The sequence below is a fragment of the Rhinopithecus bieti genome, unplaced genomic scaffold (assembly GCF_001698545.2).
Source record: "Rhinopithecus bieti isolate Rb0 unplaced genomic scaffold, ASM169854v2 scaffold_5626, whole genome shotgun sequence".
Classification (NCBI taxonomy): Eukaryota; Metazoa; Chordata; class Mammalia; order Primates; family Cercopithecidae; genus Rhinopithecus; species Rhinopithecus bieti.
This window is the reverse complement of record NW_016805666.1, coordinates 8,735,310-8,756,183: the sequence shown is the minus strand read 5'-3', so window position 1 is coordinate 8,756,183 and position 20,874 is coordinate 8,735,310. Positions and strand designations below refer to the sequence as shown.

Here is a 20,874-nt window from a genome sequence, read left to right as displayed (position 1 = left end):
TAATCCTAGTACTTTGGGGTGCCAAGGTGGGAAAATAGCTTGAGCCCAGGATTTCAAGACCACCCTGGGCAAGATAGCAATACCCATCTCTACAAAAAGTAAAAAAAAATTAGCCAGGTGTGGTGGCGTGCACCTGTAGCCCCAACTACTCAAGAGGTGGAGGTAGGAGGATCCCTCGAGTCCAGGACTTTGAGGCAGTAGTGAGCTGTGATGGTGCCACTGCACTCCAGCCTGGGTAACAGAGCAAGACTTTGTCTCTGAAATAATGATTTTAAAAAGATGCCATCAACAAGCGCTGCAGCCCTCTTGACTCTGAGTCAGCATAAACCGTGGAGTCGTGGGTCATGGTCTAGCTCCACGTGGGTTCAGGTTGCAGAGCCTGGGCCACCTCGCTGCTCGGCCAGGGCCTGTGCCTGGGACATGGAGTGCTTGCCTGCCGTAGAGCTGCTACTCTCCTGCTTCTTGCTGTGCAAATGGCAGTGGGACTTTCACTCTGAAATAAGGCCATTAATTTCAGGTGCCCTTTCCCCTGGAGTCCTCCTTTCATGCCCAGGTTCCCTTGGGGTAAGTGGGGGTTGGGGGGAAAGTGGTAAAGACAGAAGCAACTCTCCTGACCTTCATGAGTCCACAGGCCCTTGCGGTTCACAAATAGGCACTTACGAAGGGTCTTCACTTTCATTTCACGAGGTTCATTTCACCTTACAACCGTGTGCCCACCCACCCCATATAGAAAGGAAAGAAACTATTATCCCCATTGTGCATGTAGGGGAAACTGAGGCTTGCAGGTAAAGTTACTTACACTTGCCTAGCTTGCAAAAGTAAAGCAGGTAAAGCTGGCACTAGCGCAAAAGAATTATGGCTTCCAACTATTCTATCATTCAGGAAGTATTAATTCTTCCTGGATGACACTGTGTCTCCAATACTGTTCTAGGTGCTGGAGATACAGCAGGGATCAAGGCGGACATGGTCCTGACCTTGGGGGCTTATCTTCTAGTGGGAAGAGACGGATAACAAATAAGTAAGCAAGCTTAAAAGTGAGAAGAAGGGGGCCGGGCACGGTGGCTCATGCCTGTAATCCCAGCACTTTGGGAGGCCGAGGTGGGCAGATCAACTGAGGTCAGGAGTTCAAGACCAGCCTGGCCAATATGGCAAAACTCTATCTCTGCTAAAAATACAAAAATTAGCTGTGCATGATGGCGGGTGCCTGTAATCTCAGCTACTCGGGAGGCTGAGGCAGGAGAATCACTTGAACCAAGAGGTGGAGGTTTCAGTGAGCCGAGATCATGCCCCGTTGCACCCCAGCCTGGGTGACAAAACAAGACTCTGTCTCAAAAAAAAAAAAAAAAAAAAAAAAAGCGAAGGAGGCAGCCATGTGAGGTCTAGGGGAAGGATTCCAGGCGGAGGGAACAGCGAGAACAAAGGCACAAGGAAGGAAACAGTTGGACCTGTTGGAGGGACGGCCAGAAGACCGTGGTAGCCCAGGCGTAGGGAGGAGAGCAGGCACAGGAAGTGAGGTCAGAGAGAGGCGGTGGGTCACGGAGGGCCTCATTGCCACAGGAAGGAGTTGGGTCTTTTCCAAGTGTGATGGGAAGCCGGGAAGCCACTGGAGAGTTTGAAGCAGGGAAGTGACATTTGTGGTCATTGTACAGAGTAGGCTGGAGGGGGCAAGAGTGTCAGCAGAAAGCCCAGGGAGGGAGTGATAAAATAGTTTAAGCAAAAGGTGATGGAGGCTTGGGTTGGTGACTGATTGAGGTGGACAAAATGAAGAAGCAGGAAGTGTATGAAGTGGGGGCATCCAGGCCTTGTTGAGGGATAGGGCTGTAGGCGGGCCGGGGATGAGCAAAAGAGGGGAGTCCAAACTTCCGCCAGTGGTTGTGGCTTGAGGAATTTGGGGAATGCTTTTATTGAGATAGAGAAGACGTGGACAGAAGCCATTTGGGGTGAAAGGGAAGAAACCAAGTGTCCTGTTGGTGACAAACTTGAGGTGTCTATTCAACAACAAAATACAGACCTCAAACAGGCTGCTGGCATTCAGGGGAGGGTCCAGGAGAGGGGTTGGTTATGGGCTATACAGATGTATCTGGGTGTCAGTTGTATGGTTTCAAGATGATTACGTGAGGGACACATTGCCTTCCACTCTCTTGAAAATCACCCCCAAAATAAAAGAGGAAAAAAACCCTAACATAAAACTCCAGTCTGATGAAATGGGAAGATGTTTATGACCCCAAATCACAATAGGTGAAGACAGGAGATAGACAGAGGAATGAGGAATGACTTGGCAAAGAGGAGAAAGCCCCCATGTAGGTGCCTGCAAGGCACAGCGTGCCCACAGAAAGGAAGCTGAGTCACCTTACAGAAGCCGGGAAGGAAGGGGAGTGGGAGGCACAAGCTGGGAAGAGTGGGAATGAGGCCTGGGAAATGGGGACTGGAAACAGGGGAGGGGCCGGGGGGCATTGAAAATCTGTCTAAGAAGCAGTCCCCGTGAGGTCCCCACCGATGAGCACCCTCTCCCCAATCCTGCAGGAGATTGGAACTTTATTCTCTGGAGAAAATGCACCAGGAGGCCCCGAGAATGGGGGTGGGGGGGGGCAGTAGTGAAGCCCTGACTAAAAACAACCTGAGCGAGGGTCTGCACACTGACTGGAGGCCCGACCCAGCCCCTCCCCTGTCCAGCTCTTGGACCCAGCAGCCAGGCTTCTGTCTTGGAGCAGGCAATTGGAGGAGATGCCTTCTATTCTCTGGAGAAACTGAACTGCCCAGAAAATACCTGTAGCTACGACATTTCAGGGTCCTAAATGGAAATACCAACTGACCACCTGAGCACCCTGCAAGGAAGCCCACCCGTCTCCTAATCCCACCTGTGCAGCCAGAGTTTCCTGCTTGCATTTGGTCACAAGGGCACAGATAAAGTCCAGCAGATATCGGAGGAGAGCCTCTGACACAGAAGATAGAGATCGAAGCACACAACACTCAGAGAAAAAGAAAACGTCATAATAAGTTAGAATATCCTCAGAAGATGAGGAGGCCCCGCATCTGTGAAACACCAAGAAAGGCTACAAAAAAAGAATCGCCCAGGACCAATCAAATGTTCTTGGCAATTAAAAATGATAAATAAAATTAAAAAATCCGGCCGGGCGCGGCGGCTCACGCCTGTCATCCCAGCACCTTGGGAGGCTGAGGCAGGCAGATTCCTTGAGGCCAGGAGTTTGAGAACTGCCTGGCCAACATGGCAAAACCCCGTCTCTACTAAAAATACAAAAATTGGCCGGGCATGGTGGTATTCACCTGTAATCCCAGCTACTTGGGAAGCTGATGCAGAGAATCAACTGAACCTGGGAGGCAGAGGCTGCAGTGAGCTGAGATCATGCCACTGCACTCCAGCCTGGGCAACAGAGCAAGACTCCATCTAAAATATATACATATATATATATGTATATGTATTCACACACACGTTTATATACAATTGATTGTAAAAGGGTAGCAAGAGATGCATACTGTTCAGAAATATGGAGATAAATAGGTAAATCCTGTAAGGAAACACATGAAAAGAGATTGTTTCTGAAGAGGGGTGGGGAGGATAGATAAGAGCTGCTGCTTTTTTAAAATAAGCTTTTTAGCACTGTTTGGGTTTTTTAAAAATTATTTCTATGTGACACTTAGACAAAAAATAAGAAAGCACTGATACATGACATTTAGAGCCTCTAGACTAATTGAAATCCTTAAGAAGAGAGTGTAAATAGTGAGAAAAGGGCCGAGGACCGAACTCTGAACACTCCAACATTCAGACACTGAGCTGAAAAGGAGCAGGAATTAGCAAAGGAGACTGAAGTAAGAGGGGAACAAGAAAGTGAGGGGGCCAGAAGAACCGAGAGAAGAAAGTGGCTCAAGAAGAAGGGGGTGCTTAACTGAATACTGTTGACCCTGGAAAGCAAAATAGGACTGAAATTATTCAGGGTACATGAATGCAATAGAATTAAAGATGTCATGAACTGAAGATAAATCTGCATGATTACCTCCAAAGATATAGAAAAGGCTTTCAGAAAAGTCAACATCCCTTCACGTCAGAAACTCACAATAAACTAGGTATTGAAGGAACATACCTCAAAATAATAAGAGCCATCTATGTGACAAACTCACAGCCAACATCATACTGAACGGGGAAAAGCTGGAAGCATTTCCCTTGAAAACCTGCAGAAGACAAGGATGCCCTCTCCCACCTCGCCTGTTCAACATATTGAAAGTCCTGGCCAGGGCAATCAGGTAGGAGAAAGAAAGAAAGGGCATCCAAATAGGAAGAGGGAAGTCAAACCAAACCTGTTTGCAGATGACATGATTCCACATCTAGAAAACCTTATAGTCTCAGCCTAAAAGCTCATTCCACTGATAAACAACGTCAGCAAAGTTTCAGGATAAAAAATGAACGCACGAAAATCACGAGCATTCCTATACAGCCACAACAGTCAGGCCGAGAGCCAAGTGAGAAAGGCAATCCCATTCACAACTGCCACAAAAAGAATAAACTACCTAGGAATACAGCCAACCAGGGAGGTGAAAGACTCTACAACGAGAATTACAAAACACTACTCAAAGAAATCAGAGATGACACAAACAAATGGAAACACATCTTATGTTCATGAATAGAAAGAATCACTATCATTAAAATGGCCATACTTCCCAAAACAATTTGCAGATTCAATGCTATTCTTATCAAACTACCAACAACATTCTTCACAGGACTAGCAAAAAGTATTTTAAAATTCATATGGAACCAAAAAAAGTGCCCGAATAGTCAAGGCAATCCTAAGCAAAGAGAACAAAGCTGGAGACATCACATTACCCAACTTCAAACTATGCTACAGGGATACAGTCACCAAAACAGCATACTACTGGTACAAAAACAGACACAGACCATTGGAATAGAACAGAGAGCCCAGAAATAAGGCCACACATTTACAACCATCTGATCTTCAACAAAACTGACAAAAACAAGCAATGGGAAAAGAAATCCCTATTCACCAAATGGTACTGGGATAACTGGCTAGCCATATGTAGAAGACTGAAACTGGACCCCTCCCTTATACCATATACAAAAATCAGCTCAAGATGGATTAAAGACTTAAATGTAAAACCCCAAACTATAAAAACCCTAGAAGACAACCGAGGCAATACCATCCTGGACATAGGAACAGGCAAAGATTTCATGGCGAAGATGCCAAAAGCAATCACAACAAAACAAAAATTGACAAATGGGATTTAGTTAAATTTAAGAGCTTCTGCACAGCAAAAGAAACTATCAACAGAGTAAACAGATAGTTTACAGAATGAAAGAAAATGTTTGCAAACTATGCATCTGACAAAGGTCTAATATCCAGCATCTATAAGGAACTTAAACGAATTTATAAGAAAAGCACAAAAAAGTGGGCCAACCAGCACTTGAAAAAAGTTCGACATCACTGATCATTAGAGAAACACAAATCAAAACCACAATGAGATACCATCTCACAGCAGTCAGAATGGCTATTATTAAAAAGTCAAAAAAAGAACAGATGCTGGCAAGGCTGTGGAGGAAAGGGGACTTTTATACACTGTTGATGGGAGTGTAAAGTAATTCAACCATTGTGAGAAGCAGGGTGATGATTCTTCCCAGTGCTAAAGCAGAGCTTCCATTTGACCCAGCAATCCCATTACTGGGTATATACCCAGAGGAACAGAAATCATTCTATTTTAAAAGACACACGCACCTGACTGTTCATTGCAGCACTATTCACAATAGCCAAGACATAGAACCTAATCTAAACACCCATCAGTGACAGATCGGATAAAGCAAATGTGGTACATATACACCATGGAATACTATGCAGCCAAAAAAAACAAAAACAAAACAAAAACAGAAGAATGAAACATCTTTTGCAGAAACATGGATGGAGCTGGAGGCCATTATCCTCAGCAAACTGATGCAGGAACAGAAAACCAAATACCGCGTGTTCTGACTTACAAGTGGGAGCTAAATGATGAGAACACATGGACACAAACGGAATGACAGACACTGGGGTCTACTTGAGGGTGGAGAGTGGGAGGAGGGAGAGGAGCAGAAAAGATAACTGTTCGATACTAGGCTTAGTACCTGGGTGATGAACTAATCTGTACAGCAAACCCCCGTGACATGAGTCTATATAACAAACCTGCACATGTTCCCCGGAACCTCAAATAAAAGTGTTTAAAAAAGAATTAAAGATTATTTTAAACTGTGTGCTTCAGACATAGCTAAGTCAGGCTGGTCACCTTCCCTAGGATAGATTTATAGGAGTTGACTGTCATTATTTCACTGTGATCCCCTTTCAACTCCTGCTTCCAGTACAGAACGACTTTTTCGTTTGTGTTCCAAATATACCTGGATCTGGAGCCACCTCATACTGGGAAAGCTGATTATTAATTTTTCAAGAATTCTGTGATCTAGTTGTTCAAAACAACCACTATTAAAAATTAAATTGGCTGGTTGCAGTGGCTCACGCCTGTAATCCCAGCACTTGGGGAGGTCAAGGCGGGCGGATCACAAGGTCAGGAGTTCGAGGCCAGCCTGGCCAATATGGTGAAACCCCATCTCTACTAAAAATACAAAAATTAGCTGGACATGATGGCGGGCACCTGCAGTCCCAGCTACTCAGGAGGCTGAAGCAGGAGAATCGCTTGAACCCGGGAGGCAGAGGTTGCAGTGAGCTGAGATCGCGCCACTGCATTCCAGCCTGGGCAACAGAGAGACACTCCATCTCAAAAATAAATAAATAAGTAAATAAATAAATATGAAATAATTAAATTAGATAAGCCATCGATTAACTAGATCCTAAAAACAAAGGCAGTCAATATTCAAAATACATCAATTCTTAATTATCATCCCACATGTTACTATTATCTATGCCCTTGAGGTTATCTGTACGTATATGGTAGAAATACTATATAAGACTGTGCTACTATCCATCTTTTCCCTGTCCCACATTGGTAACATCATGTTGGTAACTTAAAATTGTGGGAATAGTAACACCACGGAAATAGGCAAATGGCACAAGCCAGGGCCTTTCGTTCCGGAGAGCGAGTAGTTAATCAGCATATCACTGCTTACTCAATCCTTTGCATGTTTCTCTTGACTGTACAGATGAGTAGATGGGAAGCTGGTTGGTGTCTGGTGGGTTGATCGGATGACTGGATGGATGGGTGACAGATTGATTGGCCGGAGGCTGCTTTCCTTTCTGACAGTCACTGGACCCTAAAGACCATGTTCCCAGTGCGGGAAACAGCAGAGCAGCATGAGGATGGCCTGACTTTACATGGTCAGCCAAAGGCCTATTCTTAGCTGAAACGCAGTATCAGTCTGCTCACTCTTGCCTAAGTACAGGAAATGGACAGCATGCTTTGAGAAGTGGGGCACCTAAATGTTGCTGGAATAAGTAAAGCATTCCCTGCAGAGGAAAGAGACACCTTTATTCTCTTCGTGTCTGCAGGTGGCTTTGGTGCCAAACTGTCCCCTGCCCACTTCTGTTTTCACCCCTAGCCCCAGTGCTGCAGGCTGATGGGGCTCTTTCTCCACTAACTGGTGTTTCCTCATGTTCATGGAGCTCTGCCAGCAACTAGGTTGAGGGAGGAGCTGGGCATACAGCTCTGGCCATACAGAAGGTGCCGGTAAGAAACGGAGGCAGAGAGCAGTGCAACAGGACGCAGAGGGACCGGCACTATCAGGAATGGGAGAGGTGAGAATGGCGGTGGGGTGGTGTGTGCGACCTACTTCCCCAGGAACAGCAAGGCATGGGCACCATGGACTCGTTGGTATCTGCCGCTTCTTGTCCAAGCAGCTGTTGGAAAACATCTGGCATCATTTTCTAGGACCCTTGAAAGGGAGGAGGGTTGGGTTCCAGCCCCAGCTCTGCCTCTAACTCCCTCTATGACTCTGAGGATATTAATTCACCACTCTGGGCCTCAGTTTCCCATCTGTAAAGTAATTATGAGCTCAGACCAGTATCCCCATGTTAAAGGATACTTACTCTGTGGTCAAAAAGTTTCCTGGGCAAACGCTTGAGAAACACTCCATTCACACTGGCTCCCCTTCTTGGGGATTCTCAATGCTCCTTAGTGCATTAAAGGCTCCGATCAGTTCTACAGGAGAGGGTCATGTTTATTTTTAACCTAGCACATCCCAAATGTATTTATCCACAGAAACCTTTGAGAGAATTGCTGTCCTGGAGCATCTCAGAATTGAGGTCCCTTTCAATTCTCTCATCTTTTCTGGTTTTATGGACTGTAAGAGAGAAGCATCCTACATGTGAGGAGTGCCTTGGAGGGAAGGATGGACCTTGTGAAGATGGAGGGAGCAGCCAGGCACGGTGGCTCAGGCCTGTAATCTCAGCACTTTGGGAGGCCCAGACAGGCGGATCACGAGGTCGAGATAAAGACCATCCTGGCCAACAAGACGAAACCCCATCTCTACCAAAAATACAAAAATTAGCCTGGTGCGGTCGTGGGCGCCTGTAGTCCTGGCTACTCGGGAGGCTGAGGCAGGAGAATCGCTTGAACCCAGGAGGCAGAAGTTGCAGTGAGCCCAGATTGTGCCACTGCACTCCAGCCTGGAGACAGAGCAAGATTCCATCTCAAAAAAAAAAAAAAAAAAAAAGGGAGTATCTGGAATGGATCTTCAAGGAAAGCGAAGAGCCTTCTACACGGAGGGAGGGTCCACTCAATATAACTTGCCACATTCCAGGAGGAGTGGTGGGCATTTCTGCTAATTTCCCAGTCACTGGCCTTGAAATAAAGTGAAACAGGATGGAACAGTCATTGTGAGCCTGCCCAATCCTACGTGCCAGATACACATCATGTTATTTAAACACGAAAGGAGGGGACGTCGTGCCCATTCAATAGATGAGGGACACAAGGCTTCGAGAAATTAAATGGCTGACTCTGAGCCACATCCCTAGCACGTGGGAGAGCTGAGGGGTGGTCCAGAGCTTTCTGATTGCAAAGTCTCCATTCTTTCCACCCACTGTGCCTCTCCCAGGAGGCGGGGAGGCCTTGGCTTGGCTTGGCTTGGATTCATTCTCCTTTACCAGGAATGACCTGCAGCCGTTCCTATTGCCTCTGAGCCTGGGCAATTCCTCCCCACCCACAGCGCTCCTCCACTTGGCCACCCTGAGGCTGGGTCCTCAGTCCCTGAGGGACCCAGTCTCTCCCTGACGCAAGCAGAGGGGGAGGGCAGGCTCCCTGGGTCGGGGAGACAGCCACTTACGCAGCTCTCCACAAGACTGTTAGATCATCATTCTCGTCTCTGCACATCTGTCCTCGGACATTCTGTGGAGTCCCTGGATTTCCTTGCCCATGTAAGAAAAATATCGATTGCATTTTTATGGTGTTTCCACGCAGAGGAAGTGGTGCACGCGGGAAAGAGAGCTAAGGCACAAAGCCTGGGGGCCCAATGCTGGCGAACTTGCATGGGAAGTCAGCATGGTTTCTTCTGCTAAATCCGGGGCACCAGAATCTGGGGGGAAGAGAGATGGGGATGGGAATACGGGTGATTTTGGGAAGCATTTAGGTCCCATTTCCTCTTCCTTGGCTGAGCCAGCAGGGACAGTGAGCGGGTTGGAGGACGTGATTGGCAGCTCTGTGGTGCCTCTGGACTTGGCTGGCCAGGCTGTGGGGGCAGGAACAGAGAGGGGCGAGGGGCCAGTCTGGCAGCCCAGTCCAGAGTCCATGCCTGTCCTGAGGCTCTGCTCATTTCAAAGAGATGGACAGGCCGTACCAGACCTGTAAGCGGACAACCTTAACACTCACTCACCCTAGGTGGGCCCTTTTTCAGACACACAAGGCATCTCTGGAATAATAACAATAACAACAACAGTTGTAACCCTGAGGTCAGCAGAGCGCTGTCTTCTGAGATTTAAATAAACTGGCCTGTGTCTCCTGACCCACAGCCTGTGAGGCCCAGTACCCTCCCCAAGGTGCCTCCGAGTCCCCAGGACGTATAGCTCCATGAACAAGCCTCTCCCTCAAATGCCACCTCCTGGGCCGCTCTTTTTTGAATGGCCCACAGTCTGCACTCTTCAGATTGAGGAAGAACCTTGATTCAGAATGAACGTTACAGACAGAAGTTCTACCTGGATGGGGGCGTCTCTGCCTTTGCCTCAGGCGGAAGGAGCGTGGAGTAGCCCCACGACTGGTGATGCTGGGTTTAAGAACTTGGTTCCCTGACGTACAGGTGCCCTTTCCCCTTCGTAAATTGTCATCAATCTGTGGGGTTTTCCTCTGAGACTGTATGAAGATCCTGTTCCCCAGGAACCTCTCACTCCGTGGTTTTCACATCTACTGAGCTGCCTGCATCAGTATTAGTGATCTCCAGGTGACGATTTACCAATCCTGGCTCCGCCCGGACTTCCTTACCAGCATTCCACTCTGAGGAGGAGCTTTCCTTCTCCCACCGCTACTCTTTAAACCGGTGGCTCTAAACCTCAGCTGCATATTTGAATTACCTGGTAGTTTTAAAAAGTGGTTCGTGCCTGCCTCTCTGCACAACCCCCCGGCCCCTGCAGCATTCTGATTTTGGGGTCTGGGTGCAGCTTGAGTATGTGTGTGGTGCCTGCCTCTCTGCACACCCCCTGGCCCCCGCAGCATTCTGATTTGTGGGTCTGGGTGCAGCTTGAGCATGGGGGTCTTTTTAAAGCTTCCGGGTGATGCTGTTGTGTCGTGGGGGTGCCGAGCATCACTGCCCAGGGAGATGGGGAGCCAAGGTGAGGGGAGAGGAGATCTCACTGGAGCTTCGGATGGTCCCTCTGGGCAGGGGCGTGGCCTTCCAGGGCTCCCGAGGGGAGCAGGGCGGGGGCAGGGAGACAGTGGAGTGAGGAGGCTGCTTCAAGAATCCCACGGAAATAAGATGAAGGGCAATCGAAGGAATCCAGTCCCCTAGCTGCTGGAGTCCTGAGGGCTGTCTTTGAGAAAGTCAGGGGCTGAAATCAGTAAAAAAGTTGTAAACATTCTCTTTCGTATGCATGGAGGCGTGTTTCAGGCATTTCCACATCCCTCAAAACTGACACTGAGACGTGATTGGGAGGGCAGAGAACAACTGAGAGGGTGGGCCGAGAAGAGGCCAGGGCCCGAGCCAGTCCTGACCACGGTGTTTGCTCTCCGCCTGCATGTCCCCTTAGCTGAGTTGCCAGCTGGCTGCCCCTCATCTAGAGAGTGACTTGTTTAAGGCACAAAAGGGGAAAATGCTCGTCTTGACTTAGTGATTCCCGTTAGTTTGAGGATTACTCACGCTAGGCTTTATTCTGCTCTTTAAAGAACACACAGGCTGGGCACGGTGGCTCACGCCTTTAATCCCAGCACTTTAGGAGACTGAGGGAGGCAGATCACTTGAGGCCAGGAGTTTGAGTCCAGCCTGGCCCACATGGTGAAACCTTGTCTCTACTAAAAATACGAAAATTAGCTGGGCATAGTGGTGGGCGCCTGTAATCCCAGCTACCGGGGAGGCTGAGGCAGAAGTATCACTTGAACCTGAGAGGTGGAGTTGCAGTGAGCTGAGATTGTGCCATTTCACTCCAGCGTGAGAGACAGAGCGAGACTCTGTCTCGAAAATAAGTAAATAAAGAAAGAAAGAACACACACATGCATCTGTCAAGAACAGTAGGCAGGTGGGAACCCAGGGGACCGTGGGGTTTGGGGAGGATGTCACATGGCTCAGTGACCAGAATGTGACCAGAATGGAGTGGTGGCTGCTGGGACTGAGCCCATGCCCCCTGCGGCAGATGCCAGGGCAGCCGCCCCAGCCGGAGCCTCTCAGGCCCTTTTGGGGATGACGGGACCTGGTTTGGCACCTCTCCTCCAGAGAGTGGGGTGGGAGGGCCTTTCTTGGGGCCCCTGAAGCATTCCCCATTAACAGGTTTCTTAAAGGGCTGTGGGCTCCAGTCACTGGAAGGCTGGCCCAGGAGCTGTTCTGTGGACCTCTCCCCTACGCTCAGGAAAACCGTTAGGCCAAGGCCTGGCCGGAAGCCACCCACTCCTCCAGCCTTCAAAGCCTGCTGTCCACAGGCTGCCCTCTCAGGAACAGCCATGCAAGGCCCAGAGCACATGGCCATAGGCAGTTGGCACCTACAGAGTCCTCTAGCCAGCTTCTCACAGCCACAGCTAACCTCATTCCATCAGGAACCACTTTGACTTCTTGCTCTCCTACCCCAAGAACCTGGGGGGCCTGGGCATGGGCTGTGCCTGGAGATTATACCCTGGGAAGCGGCCAAGTCACGAGTCAACAATCACACGTGACTCCAGGGAGGGGGCCGTGAGAGGTGCAGGCCGGGTGACGCAGGTGTTGGAGGGGACGGGGTGGGGATGCAGGGGGAGGGTTGTCATCCTTGGAGAAGTAGTATCTGAATAGGGTCTTGAAAAGACAGTAAGGGCTCCCGGGGGCAGGGGAGGGCACTTCGGTGGCCGAGAACAGCACTGTCTCTCCAGAGAAGGCAGGCTCCTAAGGGAGCCCTGTCACCAGGAAGAGTGTAAGAGGGGTCAGATCTCCAGGTCCCACTTGTGCGTGGAAATGGGTGAGGGCAGACAACACCCCTTCTCACTGTTAGGCCGCTTCTTAGTCATAACAATGAGAAAGGGCATTGTCTATATGGCCTTCGGCAAGTACCCTCCCCTCTGGGGCCTCAGTGTCCTCACTTTCCCGAGGTCCTTCTGGCTCTAGCAGTCCGTGGCCCTGGAGTTACTCCTGGGGCATGGAGTCTCCGATAGCTGGCTCGGCTCAGTTTGTCACCACCCTGTCCTCCCAACTGTGGCTCCCGTTCTGGGCACAGTGGCAGGCAGCACGAGGGGTTTGCAGACTGGCAAGCACGTGATTAACCGTCTCCCCAGGAGCTGGAGGCAGTGGGAGGAGGGACATCAGGCTCTAGCTTTGGCACTGCGTGACCTGGGGCAAGTCACTTCCCCTCTGGGTTTCAGGCTCCTCTTCCATCCAAAGGGGCAACGCCTGCCTCGGTCCTTGAATAATTGTTGTGTGGTGTGAATTTGGTGGCCTATGAAGCCGGTGCAGAGCCGCTGGGTGAATGTGGGGGTGAGGACGGCTAATTCCCCCGAGTTAGACTCGGCAGGTCACTGTCTTCCCACAGGGGCACTGCACATCTGGGGCAGTGGCTTTTCCTCATAGCTGGGAGGCAAGAATTCCCTGCAATTCTCCTTCTTCGGTTCCCCATCCCCATCCCCATCCAAAATGGCGTTGCCTGCCATCCAACCCCAGGGAAATGCTGTGAGATTCAGTGAGGCGACATTTGCAAAACAGCCTGGCTATGAAACCAGCTCTTCTCTTGGCCCCCTTGAAGCTCTTCATGTCTCCCCGACCACTGACTGGGGCTAGTGGAATCCTCTGGACCTCTGAGCCTCCTCCTGGCTGCAGGGTCCCTCCCACACTTAGCTCCTGCAGCCGCAGCTCTGGGTTCTCAGCAGTTTGTTGCAGTCTCTGAGGCCTCCAGAGCACTCCCTCCTACACCGCCAAGCCTTGGCCACCTGGCCCTCTGCAGGCCAAGGGTTCACCTGAAAGGACAACTCTTTTCTTTCCTTGCAGTTTTCTCTCTTTTTAAGAGAATATCAAACGAAGAAATGCAGCTTAGAAGAAATCAATCCTTGCTGCAGTTACAGCAAATCAATTCAGCACAAATTTACATAGCACCTGCAGTGGGTGGAGGCCCTCAGCCCTGGGGAATCAGAGCTGAATCAGCCCCCATTGAGTCTAAGATGCACTGGCCCAGCTCACAGGGCAGAAAGAGAGATGGACCCAGGCATTCATCATTTAGATCCAAGGTGAAGAGTGTTCCAGACCAGAAAACCAGTTACCATTCTCGCTACCATGTCGCTAGTTGGCAATGTGTACTTAGCTTTTTATTAGATTTTAATTTGGGGTGACAGGGTCTCGCTCTGTCTCCCAGGCAGTGGCACAATTGGTTCACTGCAGCCCCAACCTCCTGGGCTCAAGCTATCCTCCCATCTCAGCCTCCTGTGTAGCTGGGACTACAGATGCATGCCACCACACCTGGATAATTTTGTTTATTTTTTTGTAGAGATGAAGTCTCACTGTGTTGCCCAGGCTGGTCTCAAACTCTTGGCTTAAGTCATCCTCTTGCCTTGACCTCCCAAAGTACTGGGGTTATGGGCGAGAGCCGCCATGCCCAGCCCCTAACTTTATTATACCCTTGACCTCCCAAAGTACTGGGATTATGGACGAGAGCCACCATGCCCAGCCCCTAACTTTATTATATGCTGACAATAATACCTACTTTGGATTGTTCTGAAAATGAATAAAATACTGCATGTGAGAGAAGTCTGCGAGCAGAAGCACTCCAACTGTCCTTCGCTGCACCTAATGACCACCACTGTGAGAGCCGTGGAGGCGCGGGAAAGACTGAGTCGGCCTGGAGGGCTCTGGGCGTGTTTCTTGGAGCAGGTTGGATTTGTTCCTTTAAAAATGTGTGTTCTGCTCTGATCTTTGAACACTGGCAAGCCACATGTAGAAAAATGAAACTGGATCCTCATCTCTCACTTTATATAAAATCAATTCAAGATGGATTAAAGACTTAAATCTAAGGCCTGAAACCATACAAATTCTAAAAACCTCTAATAACCTTGGATAAACTCTTCTAGACATTGGCTTAGGCGAATAATTCATGACTAATAACCCAAAAGCAAATGCAACAAAAACAAAAATAAATAAATAAATGGAATCGAATTAAACGAAAAAGCTTCTGCACAGCAAAATAAATAATCAGCAGAGTAAACAGACAACCCCAGAGTAGGAGAAAATACTTGCAAACTATGCATCTGACAGACGTCTAATATCCAGAATCTACAAGGAACTCAAATCAGCAAGAAACAAACAGTCCCATCCGAAAGGGGGCAAATGACATGAATAGACAATTCTCAAAAGAAGATAGACAAACAGCCACCATCATATGAAAAAATGCTGAATATCACTAGTCATCATCAGGGAAATGCAAATTTAAACCACTTTGAGATACCACCTCAATCCTGCAAGAATGGCCATAATTAAAAATCAAAAAACAATAGATGTTGGCATGGATGTGGTGAAAAGCGAACACTTTTACACTGCTGGTGGGAAAGTAAACTAGTACAACCACTAGGGAAAACAGATGGCGATTACTTAAAGAACTAAAAGTAGAACTCTCATGAAATCCAGCAATCCCACTACTGGATATCTATCCAGAGGAGAAGAAGTCATTATATGAAAAAGACACACGCACACACATTTGGAGCAGCACAGTTCACAATTGTAAAGATACGGAACCAAGCTGAGTGCCCATCAGTCAACAAGTGGATAAGGTGTGTACACACCATGGAATACCACACAGCCATAAAAAGGAATGAAATAATGGCATTCACTGCAACCTGGATGGAGTTGAAGACCATTATTCTAAGTGAAGTAATTCAGAAAATGGAAAACCAAACATCATACGTTCTCACTTATAAGTGGGAGCTAAGCTGGAGGATGCAAAGGTATAAGAATGGTAACATTGACTTCAGGGCTGGGGCAGGGGAAGGTGGAGAGGGGATGACAGATAAAAGACTATATATTGGGTGCAGTGTACACTGCTTGGGTGATGGCTCCACCAGAACCTCAGAAATCACCACTAAAGAACTTACCCATGTAATAAAAACCCACCTTTACCCCCCAAACTATTGAAATGCAAATAAAAATTAATTATTAAAACATCAAACAAAAGTTTCCTTCAAACAACGAAAAAATGGTGTGTTATTTCATATTAAGTTTGTCCCAAATAGCAAACAACTTAAACAAAATTCAAAGCTATTTTTTTTCCATAAAACTTTCAAAATGTAGGTGGGCTAGGCCAGCGTGGCGGCTCCATGGGGTCAGAGACACATGGTATGCTTCTGTCTTGTTTCTTTTCTAAACATAGCTTAATCCCCAAGATTACTTCATGGTCAAAAATGGCCGCTTCAGTTCCAGCCATTACACCTGCATTCCAGCCACCAGGAAGGAAGGAAAGGGTATGACCACTTCCTGTTAGAAAAGTCCCTAATGTTGCATTTACCTGTTGACTAGATCCTAGACATGTGGCCATATCTGCTGCAAGAGATGCTGGGAAATGTAGTCTTGAATATCTATGTGCTCAGCTTAATATCCTATGGAAGAGTGGGGAACAAATATCAGGACTAACAAGCAGTGGCTGCCACAGCTGGGTGTGCCTCTGGCTCCCTGTAAACTGCCTCTCCAACTTTGATTCCTTTTTGCTTTAAGGAGACTTCTCCTCCTGCCCCAGCCATCTGGTATTCAAAGAGTGGACCTGCAGGGGGTGGGCTGGCTGGTTCTGATTTCTGACTGTCCTGGGAAAACATGGAGCTGGACCCTCAGCTGCTCCAGAATGAGCTCTGCCAAGATGGAAGGGGGTGTAGCTGGGGGCTGTGCACTGAGGTCTGCACAACCTCAGTGAGAATCAATTCATCTGAAGGTTTCCCCCAGCATGGAAGAGAGTCCAAGGTGTGAAGGCAGAGGATGGGGACGAGGTGCTAGGGAGGACTGTGGGTAACCCCTGCCCCTTGCTAAGTCCACCAGGGATCTCCTGGCTCAGCCGCTTTCTAGATTTTGTTTTCTCCTGGGATGCACATACCTCGTCCCCTCAGATGCTAACAGGAAGGAGATCTCAGTTCTTACCTCCTGCCGGTGTTTCTCATCTTGCTGAATAGTGCCACTGCTCCTCAGCCTGCAGGACAGGGAGGGTGGTGGCACCTCTTGCTTTAGACTTTCCCGGAGGGTGGGACACCACCGGGCTCAGGAGCCCAGAAAGCAATCAGCCGGAACAGGGGCGCTGGCTCCTTTCTCCCCTGGGTGGGCCCCCGTTTCCGACTGTCCCCGCGTTCTTGGTTCCTTCTCCAGGTGGCTGCTAGATGATACTCAGGTTCCGGACATTCTTGGGGTGACTGAACAGACCCTCAAGGGGCTCTCATAAGGCTTCCCCACCACATCTTAGCACAGGCGTCCCCCGTTGCATCTCTCCCCTCACCACCTCTCTGACCTCGGGCGGCTCAGGACCCCTCACTTGGCCTCAGTCTCCTGTTCCCTTAAAACAGGGCGGATAATCCTGCACGGGCAGCCCTGTCCCCTCCAGAGGAAGCTCCCGAGCACCAGATGTGAATTCGAGGGGCTCTTCAGACAGTTCTGTGTCCCCGCTGAGGCCACAGGTTTGCTCTATCTCCTCCTTCAGGCTGTACCCCACCCACCAGCATCGGGTCGGTGCTGTGACCACATCTTCAGGGCAGGGCTGGTGCCAGTGGGTGAGGAGGCCTCTATCAGGCCGGGATTAGCCGGCCTCAGTCCTTCTCCGAATGCCCCCATCCCTGCTGCTGAAGGCGGCCTCTGTGCCTGGGTAAGGAGCCACCAGCCCTGGCGGAATGAGGAGGCCGGCAGGAGGTGACCCCTGACAGGGACAGGCAGAGTCCACCAACTTCATCTCCCCAGGCGGTTTAGGGAAGAGCTGTGCTCCGCAGCGTTGGGGCGCGGTGGGGCGTGGATGCTGCCATCTGGGCCCCAGTTTCTGGCGGGGGGCGGTGGGGAAAGCACAGGAAGCAGAGTCAGCCCGGGAAGCTCGCCGACGCCTCTTGGCTGTGAAAGAAGGCCCCGCGTGGCTCTGGGTCCTCAGGGGCAGGCTCCCATAGGGACAGGAGGTGTCAGGGCTGGGCCCTGGGGAAGGAGGGAGCTGCTGCGGGGGATGATGTGCAGGGCGGGTTGCTCTCCCTCTCCGGGCCCTCAGCTCCGTGGATGGAGAAGGGCCCAGGTTAGGCCGCCTCTGTGCTTCCTCCTGGATTTGAGTCCAGTTTGTGTGGGGGTGTCTGGGAAGAGCCAGGAGAACCTTTGCGCCTCCACGCACCCCACCTGCAAGGGATTCAAGATATTGGGTGCTTTTTTTTCACTCCCACAGACATACCTGGTTTAACTTAATCTTCATAATGAAGCAAAACAGGTGACTTCATAGCCCTTTAGGGGTGAGGCCCGTGCTGCATTAAGCTCCTCAGGCCAAGGGCAGCGTTTGCAGGCACTTTCTCTTCGGAGCCTCAGCGTCCTGAGTGGCGTGGAGAGGTCGGGACTCCATCCCCTCTGGATGTAATCACCTGGGATTTTCTGACCCGGGAGGGATTTGGGCTGGCTTCTCTGAGACCCCAGCCAGGAGGCAGTGAGGAGCTGCTGGAGACCCACTCCCTGCTCCTCAGCGCTGCGGAAGGAGACTCTGTGCCTCAGTTCACCTTTCCCACGGAGCCAGGCCTGCATCCCTCCACGCACAGCGGAGGGGCCTGGGCGGGAGCGGGGGGGGCTTCTCCTGCTGCCTCCCTCAGGCGTTCGGACACCTGGGTGTCCTGTGAGTCTCTTGGAGTTGTGTCCTTCTTCCCGTACCCTCTACTGCCTGGCCTTTTACGAGGATCTTTTGCACAGCACAGGGCCTTGCTGTGGCCTGTGCCTGCCCTTCCTCCCTGGTTCCCCTTCCAGAGCCTGGGGAAGAGGAAATTGCTCACAACTGTCCTCGGCCTCAGATGCCCTCCCCTCCCTGCCTTTCAAAGTCCAGCCCATCCTCCCAAGTTTCTCTTCTGTTCCCTGCTTCCGCCCCACTTGGATGTGACCTCCCCACCTTGAAATCCCCTCTCCATGCATTCTCTACCTCTCCTAATAGGACCATTTTTGGTCTTGGGTGTAGGTATTTGGAACCTGTCCTGAATTCTGCCCTAAACGGAGACCTTTGAGGTATAGGAGGCATCACTCTGTTTCCCTAAATAAGGACCTGGCCCCGAGCAGGCACTCAGAGGCTATATGCTGAGGGAACACTGGTGGACACAGGGTCCCCACCTCCCCACTGTCCACCGAATGAGAAGTTCAGATCCAGAGTGTGTGCTCATGGCAACACGGTGGTAGGTCCACAGAGCTTTCAGGACTCCGGGTGGACGGATGGCCACAGACTTCGTGGATCAGTGCTCCTCTCAGTGCTGTTGGGATGTCGTTTGGTGGAACACACTTCGAGTTCCAGACAGCCTAGTGTTACATAAGCTCACAGGAACAAGCTGTCTCGGGTGAACTCGGGGACCGGTTGCCTCTCCAAGCCCCAAGCCCAGGTGCCCGTCTGAAGACAGGGCAAGGTGGGAAGTCCAGGAACACTCCTGAAGTGGGAAGCAGCAGGTGTGAAACGGAAAGGCATCCAGCCCCTGGTCCTTATCCTTTTAAATTAGAAAGGCCTGAGGCCGTCTCCCCACGCCACCCCTCCCTAGCCTGCCCCAGAAGGGCAGAGGACACTAGAAATTCCACTGTGGCTTGGACCGCAGCTGTCTGTTTCACTGTGTGTCCCAGACACTCTTCTCTGAACCTTGAAGGTCAATATCACACCACTTCCTGGATCAGAAATAAAATAATCAATTGTTAGATCCACTTAGCCAAGGCCCACCTCTGAGTATGCAGTGAGGCGGCTCTCCCTTTCTCTTTCAAGCCGGAATCAATCTCTGCATAATTAACCCAGAGTCTGACTCAGTGTTTAATCTGCAGGTGTGTCTGCCCAAGGCCTGTGGCCTGTGGCCTGCGACCTCCTGGCTTGCTGACCGCTGTCTGCCTGCTGCTTCTACCCAGATGTATTTTTCCAGCTCTGCTGGTGCCAAAACGCACCAGTTAAACACTTAGCTTCAGGAGGAAACGTGTATCAAGGACTGTTTTGATATCCTCCCAGCCCCCGCTGACAGGAAACTCAGGATTGAAAGAGACTTGACTCAGGAACTTTCTCTAGGACTCAAATTCTAGATTTTGCTCAGCCATTCTTTTTTAGCACCTTAACTTATTGATAATACTTTTGGTGCCTAAGACTAGTTATTGGATGTTTTAGCATTAGAGCATCGTCTACTCTACATACAGAATCGTATACGTGAGCATACGGCTTGATGCATCTGCACAAACAGAACACACCTGCTTAACCACTTGGTCATTGTTAAAGTCCTGATTTATCCAAATAAGATTTCGTCAGGAGGGAAAGCCCTACCTGTGGGTACAGATCAGAGCCCGTGTTAGACACAAATCCTCATGTAAACTAGAAAGTAGGTTTAACTGTCTTGTGTACAGAAGAGGAAACACAGGTTTAGACAGGTGGGGTCGCCTGGCTCGTAAGTCCACGGGGCTGAGATTCAGCCCGTTCCTTTGCCTGCAGGTGTCCTCGGAGGTCCTGGTGCTGTCCAGCTAGGGATCTGGGCATATGTCTTCTCGGGGTCAGGCAGCACACACTGCCCACTTCTTTGCTGGGAGCATTCTCAGTCCATTGGGAAAGCAGAGCCTGCATATATCTATTCCTGGGTGACAGGTGGCACTTCCCAGTCATCTGTCCCTCCCTGCCACCTGCACTGGGCTGGTCCACCACTCAACATTTAACGACAGTATGGCAAGGACACTGGCCAGTCAGAATGACACCAGGCATACATAGTGCTGGAGCAGAGTCCGACAGCCCTGCTACGTCAGGCACCACCCTTCAGTGGCTGGATGGTGGGGAGGAAGCCTTGGGGTAGATGTTGGGCTTGGCGGCAGGGGAGGGGAGAGAGGCTCTCTTTGGCTCAGCAACTGTACAGAAGTACGTCAATATCTCCACAACTAGACTGGGCACCCCCATGCTTCCTGACTCACCGCAGCTCTGATTGGAGATTCTATGTGGAACACACCTGTTCCTTGCTCCCCAAGGAGCTTGCAGCCCAGCTGAGGAGACAGGCTACAGGATGACAATCAGAGAGGATTGCACTTTGGTCTCAGCTGATCATTTGTTTGTCTCTCCAAACATCATGTACCACAGGCCAGCCACCTGTCAGCTACTG

The 20,874-nt window shown here is 50.0% G+C and overlaps 1 long non-coding RNA gene across 3 annotated transcripts in view; it reads right to left on the bottom strand.

The window, feature by feature from the left end:
• LOC108530513 (uncharacterized) overlaps positions 1-18,524 on the bottom strand; it is a 42,953-nt gene extending 24,429 nt beyond the window's left edge. For 2 of the 3 annotated variants that reach the window (XR_001885863.1, XR_001885862.1), the window contains exon 1: positions 16,706-18,524. This is a non-coding gene — a long non-coding RNA (uncharacterized LOC108530513). Of the gene's footprint in view, positions 1-16,085; positions 16,164-16,705 lie in introns of those variants that run through there. The other variant, XR_001885864.1, reaches the window with a different exon arrangement.
• Positions 18,525-20,874: the final 2,350 nt, after the last annotated feature.